Below are 12,436 nucleotides of genomic sequence, written 5' to 3' on the forward strand. Positions count from 1 at the left end.
CTCCTTCTCCCAGGAGATTGAACTGAAGGAGTGCGTCTTTGAGTGGTAGAATTTGGGAACTGTTGACCCTGTGTATGTGTGTGTGTGTGTGTGTGTGTGTGTGTGAGAGAGAGAGAGAGAGAGAGAGACGGGGAGAGAGAAGGAGTCAGGGAAAGAGGAGGGGAGAGTAAGAGAGAGGGGGAGAGTGAGAGAGATGAGTGATGACAGAGGATGACAGCTGTAGAACGCTGCCCATAAGGGTATAATAGATCAGTAAATTTCTTGGGAAGGACCCACCTAGGAATGAGCAGTGAGAGCCCCCATTAGTAGCCCCCAGAACTTCTGAGGGTGGGTTAGAGAAGGTGCAATGCTTCTGATGTGATCATTCAGCCCAGATGGTACCAGGTGTCTTTGATGACCGGGTGGTACTGGGAGTCTGTGAACAAGTCAGGGCAGTGGGGGCGCCCCCTCCCCTCAGGTGCTGCCCAGGAGGTCAGACCCCTGCGGCGTGGCCAGGGGACAGGTGACAGCTGGCTCTGTGCATGTGTTGGCCTGGACACTTGCTCTGCGGGCTCTGGTGCCCTGGGTACCAGATGCTTGCCTTTATGCAGATGCATACTTTTGTTCCCCTCTTCTCTCTGCAGCCTGGATCTGAAGGTCAGTTGCAGGCAGAGGGCAGGGTCAGTGCAGCTTGGCTACCGCTGCTCCGCTATCCTGCAGACTGCGGACTCAGTCACCCTGACTCAGGCTCTAAGTGGCTGGTTTCACCCAGCCTGTCACCTCTGGTTTCTCCTGCCAGAGCCAGGGAGAGATTTCTGAAATGCTTACTGCTATGGGCTCAGTTGTGTCCCCACACTCCAAATCACATGTTGATATTTGAACCCCCAGCACCTTAGACTGGGTCTGTATGTGGGGATAGGACCTTTGAAGAGGTGATTAAGTTAAAACGAGGCCCTTGGAGTGGGCTCTAATCTAGCCTGGTGTCTTTCTAAGAAGAGAAAATTTGGACAGAGAGAGAAAGACTGAGGATGTTCAGGGGATAGACCATGTGAGGACACAGTGGGTTTTCTGTGGGGTTTTCTCATGGCATCCCTGCAAAACCAACACCCCAGTTGAACTGCAGAGCTCCCTGTTTGAGATCTGCATTGGCTGTCCACTGTCTCAGATCTGCTCTCCGTGTGGCTTCTGGGCCCCAGGCTCATCTTCCACCGCCCCCAACTCAGCCTTCATCCTCCCCCACCAAAGTCCTTGCAGTTGCCAGTGTGTTGTTCCCTGTAGGCCAAGCCCTTGCGTGTGTTGTGTTCTGTGTCGGGAAGCTTGTTCCCCAGCCTGGCAACTCCCATCTCTCCTTCAAGAGTCCTTCCCAGGGTCACCTCCTCCCACCTCTGTGATGGGACCAGTCTGCAGGGCTCTGGTGGAAGTTATATGCTAGATCCCCTGGCGACCCATCATGTTTCTCCTAGACTAGTTTCGTTCATCTCGGTGGCCCCAGAACTCAGCACACGACCAGACCTGGGATAGAGTAGCACCTCTTGGTGAGCGCTCCCTCCGTGGCGGGTGATGGACTGAGCATCCCAGATGGATGACATCATCTAACTCTCAGCTATGACATGAGCATCGTGTATTTACACCTCCTACCACTGCAGCAAGGCATCAGCATTGAAATGTACCCAGAGTGCTTGAAAGAGTGCCCTGTGTCTGGGACTGCTTCTGTGGGCTTTGCTTCAGCTCACACCTGCCCCCTTCCTCAGGGACCACGGAACCACACCAGGTTCAAGGGGAGTGCTCACGCCCGGCTGGGGCTTTACCTGCAGTCACGCCCTGGCTTGGCTCCTTCCCTTCCCTGTCCTGCTCCTCTTACCTCTGTACTGGTTCCTCCTGGCAGCATTCCCTTGATAAATCACTTCCCCCAAATCTTTGTCCCACTTCTGGGAGATTCTAATGTAAGGTGGGGTCAGAAAACTTTTTCCATAAAGGGTGAGATAATAAATAATACGTGTTCTGAACTTTGTGGGCCGTATAACCTGTCATAGTCACTCACCTCTGCCGTCCTAGTTCAGAAGTACCCATAGGCGTTCCGTGAATGAATGTGGCTGGTTGTGTGCCAATAAAACTTTATTTAAAGAAATAGCACGTGGGCTGTATTTAGTCTGGGGGCCATGGTTTGCTGACCTTAGACTGAAGACAACAGCCTTGGAAGCTTGGTGCTCTGTCACATCCTCATTTTTTATTCCCAGAGAGAGTTTATTTTTATTTTTTTGGCTGTGCCGCTCAGCTTGTAGAATCTTAGTTCCCCGGCCAGTGATCAAACCCACACCCCCTGCATTGGAAGCACAGAGTCTTAAGCCCTAGACCACCAGGGAAGTCCCCACATCCTCATTTTTATGGACAAAAAAACTGAGGTGCAGAGAAGTTAAGTAGCCTGCCCAAGGTTACATGCTGGGGAGTGGCAGGACCCACAGCCTGGCTCTGAAGCCTGTATGCGAAACTGCTCCCTGAAACTGGGGGATTGGTGGGGGCAAGGCAAGTGCCTTCCAGGGTGCAGGAGACGGGTGCAGGTGAGAAAGTTCTGTTTTGTCTACAGTCATACCACCCTGCACGCGCCCGATCTCGTCTGATCTCGGAAGCTAAGCAGGGTCGGGCCTGGTTAGTACTTGGATGGGAGAAAGTTCTGTTTCGCTTAACCCCCTCCATCTCCAGAAGGAGCAGTAGCAAACATATCTCCAGGGTGGGGGTGGGGTGATGTGTCTGCTGTAAAGTCCTGGGCGATTTCTACTAAATCATTAATCGTTTCATTTGCCTCCCTAACGCGCTGGGTGCACTCAGCACGACTCATGGAATCCTTCGTGAAACCAGGAGGTGGAAAGATTGTAAAAATAGCACCAGGTCTTTTGACAAGTGAAGTATTAATTACCCTGTCGATCCAGCACCCTGGCCCGAGTGCTGCCACCACTGTCTGCCTGCGGGCTTGGAGCTCTCCCCCAGCTTTGAATCCTGAAGTCTTTGTTGGGGAGTGATGTGAGTCTGTCACTGTGTCCTGAGGTTTATAGTCAGGTCAGGGAGCTGCATCACATGAGAGCCTCCAACCTGAATGTGATTCTGATGGGGGTGTGGCAGATTCTTGCTTTCTATACACTCCAGGGAGCAGCGTGGAGGCTTGAGGAGCCCAGGTTGGCCCCACCCAGTGACGACCAGCCCAGGAAGCTTTCCGGCCAGCTTTCTGTGTGTTTGTGTATATGTAAACTTTGCCTGAGCAAGAATATTTTATATTCATTGTAGTAAATGCTGCTACACAAAAAGAGAAACCACCCACAATCCTATCCCCTGGGTTAGTGATTTATCAACATTTTGGTTTAATTCTTTCCAGTCTTTTGCTTATACTTATACACGTTATTTATTTATTACAAAAATGGGATCCTACTGTTCAAACGGCTTTGTTTCAAAGACATAGTCTGACCATTTTTCCATGTCATTGCACATTCTTCCACAATGTCTTTTAAAATGGCCATGCATGAGACACTTTGCGTGCATGCATCCTAACTTTATTTACCAACTCCTGTTTATTAGGGAAAAGGTATTGTTTCCAGTTAGTTTGCTTGTATAAATAAAGTAGCTAAGTCTTTGTTCATCTTTGATGACCCCCTTATAGTTTTAGGTGTGGAATCACTGGGGCTCTGGGTAACATGGGGGAGGCTGGAGTCTTATTAATCTGTTCTTAATTACCTGCAGTTTCTTGACAAGACATTCTAAGGGAGCAGTTGGGGCTTGTGTTTTAGATTGAACAGCTGGGTTTGATGCCCAGCTCTGTCTGGAAAAGGTTTGAGACCCTGTGTGTATATTACTTAACCTCAGTTTCTCTGTCTGTATTGTTTGAACAAGAGTGCTGGACTTTTCCGTGTCACAGTTACAATGATCGGATTCTCTTTCATTGATCTGGCCTGGTCCCCGCACTGCCTCAGTTCTCTCAGGCCTTGGTTCAGATGAGAAGAGTATGAACTGTTTATTTTCTAAGTGCAGTTTTAATGAGGTGATTCAGTTCCTCTTTTTTCATGCTCCCTTCTGACCATCCACTGTCCATCACTCTCTCTCGCTTTACTGTGTATGTTTCTTAGACCACTATGTCTTCTTGCCATATGACATGTCTATTTTCTTTCGTCTCTCTCTTCCCCCATCCTGAGAATATAAGTTCCTGGAGGGCTAGGAGTTTCTTAGTTCATGGCCATGTCCCAAGTATCTGAAGTACATTGTTTACATTATAGAAGGTGCTCAAACATAATTTTTGGGATGACTGAATTTTGCATTTTCAAGTACTGAGTACAGTGCCAAGCCCAAACTGATGTACAGTAAATTGTTACTTATCTCTTAGGAGAGCTGAATGGAATGGACGAGAAGTTGAAAAGGTATGCTCCAGCCATCAAAGCAGTGGTGATGCTCTGAGGAGACGGGAGACAGGAGGGAGGAGGAATATCCTGGTGACAGGCAGCCCTTGGTGGAATGGGAGTTGGGGCTGGCTGGGGTGATGGGCATCTGGAAGGTGTGACCATCTTAGCCTGCTCTGTCCTGTCAGGGCCCTTCTTCTCAGGGACACTGGCCCTCCTTGCCCAGATGCAGAGCCACCTCTCAACTAATCTCTTCTTTTGCTGTTTGGTTTTAAGGGGCAGTTGAGTAGCTGGAAGCCCATGGAGAACCAAGGGACTTGCCCTTATGTCCCTTGATTTCTTCTTGAGCTACATTTCTCCTCCTCTCTTTCACCCTCATTCTCCATGCTACATACAGCTGCACTGAACTGCTTCCTGCACCGCGAATGCTCTCTCCCATCCCTGGGTTTTTGGATGTGCTGCTCACTCTGCCGGGAGCACCTCTCATTCATTCTGTCCGTTTGCTCCCTCCATCACAGCTAACTTTTGCCCACCCTTCGAGACTCAGCTTAGGTTTCGCCTGGAAAGTACCCAGCACCCCTTCCCCTAGGCTGGTGCCTCCCTGCCCCCACGCTTCTGTTCTTGCTTTTCTCGCGCTGCGCTGTAACTGTGTTCTTATTGGGACAGCAAAGCTCACCATTTACCCTCAGTGCCTTGCTCAACGCAGAGAAGGCGTTCAGTACTGTTGAGTGAGTGGGTTACTAATAAAATAGGCACCATTATGTGTCAGCAGGGGACAGCTCTTGGGTGGGGATGTCACGTGGTTAGTTGATGCCAGGACCTGGAGCCTCAGGCTCTTCCCCCAGGCTGTTACTGCCTGATGTGAAGCAAAGCCAGTCTTCTGACACCAAGTTGTGATGAAAGAAAGTACAGTGGTTACTGCAGGGTGCCAAGCTAGGAGAATGAGCAGCTAGTGCTCAAAAGACCTGACTCCCCAGCAGCTTTCAGGGAAGGGTTTTTAAAAGCAACATAGAGGTGTGGGTTTCAGGGTGTCTGACCAGCTTATGGACATTCTTCTGATTGGTTGGTGCTGAGATAGCAAAGGTGATGTTTGAGGAATCAGCATCATCAACTTTCTGGTCCCAGCTGGTCTGTGGCCTCTGTGCTTGTGGTCAGCAGTTTTCACTTGGTGGGAGTCTGGTTTCTGTAAAACAACCTAGGAATATGAATCAAATGTTGTTATCTGTGTCTGTCAGGGAGGAACTAAAGGTCGTGTGACTGCTATATGGCTGATCTATTGTTTAAATTATTACCAGCTTCCTGGCCCAATAGCTATACTTGTTACAACATGTTCACACTTTCCAAATCATTAATTCAGACTTATGAGATTCAGGGTGAGCCTGAAAGCCTTCACATTTATAGAAATTGGCTACTTAAAGAGACAGGGGACTTGGAGGGCATGTATACCAGAGAGGATCCTGAAGGGTCCAGCTTGGTTTCAAGGCTGGTACTTCCACGGTTTATGGATAAAGCATCCTTGTGTGTCTGGAGGAGCGACATTCTCTGCTTGGTGTGCGAGTCCTATTAGATTCAAATGCTTTAGCCAGTTTCTATAAATGTGAACATTTGAATCAGGCAGCAGCTGCCATGGTAACTGGGTGAATCTTGGAACTTGGGGACTAGAGCAGACAAGAGATCAGATAACTTTTAAGGGGCTCTTTTTGAATCGTGCTGGTGTTTGGACGCTTACCAGTGAGAACTGACTTTGGGAAGGGATCTTTAAGGACTTTCACTGTTTGTGGCCTCATCATCTTGACCTCCTGGATCCCAGGTTGTTTGGGGCCCAGACGAGGCAGACTTAGATTTTCCTTGGTACACCGAGGTGGCAAGACTGGGGAAGAGATATGGTAAAACAGGGGGATGACGTCACACACACCTTTCATATTCTGTTCCAATCAAACTTCCCAGTAACAATCTAGGCTCATGGGTTCCTCTTTTGGGAGCTTTCTTAAGTGGCAGGACAGTATTTTTGAAACATTAACTAATGTTATTTCCCTGTGGCATTTTTTCTCCTCCCCATTCAGACTGGTCAATATTTTGAAACATGCACAGCTGTGGTATGCATACAGCTGTTGAGGTTGTGCATAAGTTCACATGGTGCTCCCTGAATTACGCAGTGCGATAGCCCTTAAAAAGGATTTAACAGCAAAAGAAAGTGGAGCTTCCTCAGGGACTTTGGCGTTCAAAAGCCTTGGCCTTAGGGGAGCAAAATGAACTCCAAGTATAGGTAAAAACGGTAAGAGAATGCTGGATAACTAGCAACAAGAATTCTTCAGCCTCAGTTTAAGTAAAGATAGATTCCATCAGCTGTCAGAGGCCGAAGAGACAAGTGCATAGAAGTTAGTGGCTCTCTGGGAAAAGGACCCTCACCCAGCTCCCTGGCCAAGTCCTAGTTAGGGCAGAAGGGTGTGGCAAGAACCTCAGGTGAGTTTGCAGAATGAAGAACCTCAGTGATGTGTGCTCCATTTCCCTCTGGAGCCCCAGGAAAGAAAGGGCTGCATGGTAATTCTAGGCAGGCAGGACCCTCAAAAGTGGGGGCAGTGGGATGATTTCAGTGCTTTGGGCGTAGCATCTGAGCTGGTCAAGGAGTTGTTGAAACTGACTGATCCCGTGGCCGGGTCAGTTTTCTGGGCCATCTTCTGTATGTATCAGTGATGAAAGTGGCTGGGGTGATGACCTGAGTGGACAGGGAACAGCCAGAGTCAGGCCTTCCTCCACTCCCAGACCTTGACACTGCTGGGAACTTAGATGCCAGTTTGTGGGGAAGTGGAATTGGGATTCTCATTTTGGCCAAGATCTCTACTCAGGTGGGATGAGAGGTCAAAGTAGAGATTAAGTTGCATTAAAGAAAAACGAGGTAATGTTTCTTGCAGTCAGGCCTGAACCTTGGATACAAGACTTGTTCCTACAACAGCAAATTGCTTCAAGAGTCACGAAAAGAAGCCTGATTGGCTGTCACTGGCTTATGTCGGTAGTTATCCACCAGGGCTGTTTCTTAGAAATACCTAGGGAGCTTGCAAAAACACACAAGTGCTTTTAGGTTTAGAGAAGCAGACTGTCTCAGATGGGGCTGGTCTTTATATTCTGTTGGCTGGATTAGTGCCTAAAAAGTAACCAGAGAGAATCTTTCTTTGTGGAATTTGCTGTGTGCTTTTGGAAAAATTTCTTATCCTTTTTCTTGTTTTGTTATTTATAAAAGTGGGTAAATCTCTCTTCTTGGGAGTGACTCTGAACACTCAGAAATCCTCAGAAAAGAGATCTTAAAAGAAATATATAGCAATGCTGTTCATTAAAAAAAAAAGCATTCCATGATTACCACTACCTCTTTGGCACTTAGAAATTCATTCTTTAATAGTAACAGATGAAGTAATAAAATGATGATAATAGTAGTAAAACTAGTGACCTATAAAGGGAGAAGAAATAGATGGAGGGGACAGGGTCAGAAGCAGAACTTTTCAGGATGTACCTTTTCTGTGCATTTGACTTGGAAATAGTGTAAATGTTGTACATGATTAGAGAACAAAATGAACTGAAGAAATGGGGAAAAAGCCACGAAGTAACTGAAAAATGAAAATAACAGTAGTTGAATATTGAGAGAAACATGAAACACTGGAATCTGATTGTGTACCAAGTTGGAGGCGCACCAAGATAAATTATTTCACAGGACTTTAAAAACACAATAATTGTACATACCCAGTAGAATATATCCTAAAAACAAAATAACTAAAAAAATAGATCTTACACTGTTTTCAGTAGAAATATCATCAGAAATAATTATTGTTCTAAACTTTCTGTCATGCACAGAGTAAAATAAATAAAATGATGTTGTTAGAAACCAAGATTTTCAGCATGAGAAAAGAGACAAATGTAAGTGTAAGACTTCAAGGAAATATTCTGTAATTTAAAATTTGAATTGGAAATATTTTAGATTTGTGATATATTTTCTCTTAAAATACACACACACACACACATGCACACTGTTTGTGTTTCTTACATCTGTAAGCCTCAGAAGCCTAGAATAATGACCAATCCCATAGCAGTGCAAGGCTCAGACTCATTTTTTAGTCTCCAAATCCCATTCAACAATAGAAGGGGTGCCATTTCAACCAAATGCAGCATGTGGGACTTTAGATCCTAGTTTGAGCAGAACAACTATAAGGAAACACTTCTGAAATAATTGGGAAAATTTGAAGACCTGTTTGATATTTGATGAAATTAAGTCAATTATGATAGTATCTGTGTTTTGGCTATGCTTTTAAAAAGAGACTTTATCATTTAAAGGTATATACTGAAGTATTCACAAAAGACAACTCTTGGGTTTGCTTCAAAATATTTCAGTAGGAATGGGGGAAAATTAGGGGAAGGCATGAAAAAAAAGAAGACTGGACATGCATTGATCATTAGTTACACGGGCATTCACTGTACTGTTCTCTGTACTTTCACATATGTTTGAAAATTTCCATCAAAAAATTGCTTTAAATTGAAAAGAAGGAGTAGGAGAAGAAAGAAGAGGGGATTCCACAAATCTCCCAAGTCAGAGGATTCTTAGGTTGTCCTCCAAGAGAGAAATCCAGGCACCTGCACACAGCTCAGGCACTCCCCTCTGCCCAGAGGTCCCAGTGCCTGCCGGGCGGGGGGGCACACGACTGGTGACCCAGGCAGTGATTTGAAAATCATGGCAGTGAGTTGGATAATCCATTTAGAGCAGCTGGCTGAGCCGGCCTGGCGGGAGGGCAGCCGGGAGTGTGAGCAGAGGGAACTGAGGAGCGGGACCAGCTCTGGGCCACGGTCCCTCTTCTCCGTGGTCACGGCTTTTAAAGAGAACAAATCCTATTTTTAAGGCACTATGGTCCTACTTAGAAGATATCACTGGGAAGGGCTCACCTGAGTCAGGCTCTGGAGACACTGTGTGATTCCAGCTTTAAAATACTTTGTAATGCAAATTTGCTTTTTTTTCAGATTTTAAAAACAACATATTCTTTTTTTTTTAATTAATTTTTATTGGAGTATAGTTGTTTTACAATGTTGTGTTGGTGTTTACTGCACAACAAAATGAATCAGCCCTTTCCTTTTGGAAGGGAGGCAGGAGAGAGCAGGAGAGAGCAGACCTTCTCATTCAGGTCACCAGAAAGCATTGAGTAGAGTTCCCTTTTTGATGCAGTGTGTTCTTATTATCTATTTTAAAATAACATTTTCTTGATATTATATGTTATTAAATAGCACATTATGTAAAAAACGTAATGTTTTGTAAAAGGAGTCAGACACAACAGAATACAGAAGATATTCCATTTATATAAAATTCAAAAAGAATGAACCTGTGTTGTTTAGAGATACGTGATCAAGTGGTGATTTAGAGGAAAAAAAAGTGTGTGAACAATAAGATGGTGAGGGGGGTGGTTATTTTTAGTGAGGAAGGAGGGGGCTGGGATCAGAAAGGACATGGTGGGCTTCTGGGGTGCAGACATAGGGAGTAGTCACATGGGTGCTTATTCTACTCTTCATTAAGTTGCAAATCTATATCTTTCTAGATGTGTAGTATTTTACAATGTAAATATAAAAACAATATACAATAGGAAATTCAGAAAATAGGGAGAAGTACAAAATAGAAAAAGACAGGCCACTTATGATCACTCCTTCTGAAAGTAACTACGGTTGACATTTTGGTGGGAGTCATTTTAGAAGGAGTTGACCTTGGTAGTTAGGAAGTGGACTTGAGAGCTAAACAGATCCAGCCAGATTCAGATTTTGGCCTTGCCTTATACTAAAGGTAAAAACTGGGAAAATGATTAAAGTTCTGCAAAGGGGGAATAATAACAATAACAACAATACTTATCTTGGTAAGATATCATGGGGATCAAATGAAATAATGCATGAAGAACATCTAGACAATAATAAATGTTCAATATGTTAGCTATTTTTAGTTCATTCCAGTCTTTTAAAAACTTATGTGTATTATATATGACCTGTGTGTTGCATGCATATACATATAGTGAATGTTTTTACAAAATTATGATTGTGCTCTTAACAATTCTGACTTAAGGCAGTTTTTTAAAAAGTAATTATCCATCACTGAACTTCTCAGAGGGACACTTCTGTACAATAAAGCCTGAATAATCTGGTATAACTTCCAAAGCAGCCTGTGACCCATGTTGCTCTATCATTCTCCAGAGTATCTGCCTGTGCCTTGGCTTACCTCATTCTCTTTGTCTGGTGCCCCTTCTCCTTTTTTGCTGGTTGAATTTCTACTCATTCTTTGGGAACTAGCCTGACTGCTCCTCTGTGAAACACTCCCAACTGAGGCAGGAGAGAGCAGTCCTCTTCCTGCAGATTTCCTGGGCCATGGAAGCCTCAGGAGGAGAAGCCCCCATTCCCTCTTAGCTCCAGGACACAGGTAGAACCTTAGTTACTACACCAATAAGGGTGGTGAACTGGTCCCAGGCTTGTTTCCGGCTGACTTGAAGGCCATTAGAAATGAGTCTCAGGGCGCAGGGTGGGGATAACCTACACAGATGCTAGACCTTTGAGCAGAATTTTAAACACATCAAGGCAGTATGACTCCTTCGTATCTTCTAAAAGCTGGAAACAAACTGCAGATTAAAACATAAGGGCTCATTCTCTCACATAGAAAAAGTCTATGGTGGTGGTCAAGGGCTAAGAATGCTTTTTTTTTTCTGGGGGGCTGCATTATGAGAGGTCCCAGCTGCTGGAAGCCCATTTTTCACATGAAGAAATGAAGGCTTAGAGAGCTGAGTTCACTTGCCTGATGTCACAGAAGACGGAACTGGGATTTGAACCAGTTCTGTTTAATTTTGAAGCCCTTGTTCCTTAACTATCAGGCTGGAATGGCTCTTACCCTCCTTTGGTTTCCCTGGTATGCATAGAGATGGTAAAACGTCTGCCTGTAATATGGGAGACCTGGGTTCAATCCCTGCGTCGGGAAGATCCTCTGGAGAAGGAAATGGCAACCCACTCCAGTACCTTTGCCTGGAAAATCCCATGGACGGAGGAGCCTGGTATGCTACAGTCCATGTGGTCGCAAAGAGTTGGACATGACTGAGTGACTTCATTTCTCCTCTTTGGGAAAAAGAGGGCCTGAGAGAGTTAAAATGACTTGGAAAAGATTATAAGCCAAGTGAGTAGGAACACCATCAGGACCCAGGCTCCCAACACTGGCTGCTGAGCTGCTGACGTCGTTGCCCAGGACCGCAGAGCAGCACCCCTGGCAAGCTGACCGATGTGGCCCAGATCATCCTCAGGCTCCTGCCCGCTCTGTGCCACTCTAACCTAGAGGCATCCAGGCTAATCAAGGCCAGGGGAGGACTGGGGAGGTTCCAGGAGAAGCTGCAGGCTTAGCAGGAGGAAGCAAGAAGCATCTTCTGATTTGTGAGCTAAACCCCTTTGATCTGAAAATCAATAAGAGTAAATTGGTTAGAACCGCAGAAGCCTTTCTCTGCCATGCCCTGTGTGCACTAGCTCTTGAACTCGCTGCTGTCCTCCAGCACCGTGACTCCCTCCAGGATGGCCCCTGCACTGGCCCCTGAGGACAAGCAGGCAGCAGATGGAGTTATCATTCTGCCAGCGCCCAACTGACAGCTTTTTTCACTGATTCCAGCCATAGTGTGACTTCAGTATCTTTCCCCACTGTCTAGTAGGGGCAGCTGTCCCAGAGTCATGACTGTAGGATGAAGGCCTGGATTTAAGAGATCTTTATAGAATACGCCAACTGGACCATAATAAAACTTCCTGGAGACACTACAGGGAGCACCATAGGACTCCTTCAAGACTCCTTAGCCTCAGTCAAGGACTGCGCGCTGTGACCAGTCAGGCGTTTGCAGCCTGGGGCCTATCTGTCCTGTCAATCACTCAGAAGCTTTTACTGACCACCTGATCAGTTTCAGGAGCACCTAGGATCAGCAGACCCAAAGCTGGAAGGGAATGTTATAGTCAACTTGTCCACTCCTGAATCTCTATGGCAAAGCAGACCTACTGGGAACATTTTCCAGTTGTAAATCATTTGGCAGCACATCCTCAGCATTCAG

Source organism: Muntiacus reevesi, chromosome 2 (genome assembly GCF_963930625.1).
Source record: "Muntiacus reevesi chromosome 2, mMunRee1.1, whole genome shotgun sequence".
In the NCBI taxonomy this organism is placed as follows: Eukaryota; Metazoa; Chordata; class Mammalia; order Artiodactyla; family Cervidae; genus Muntiacus; species Muntiacus reevesi.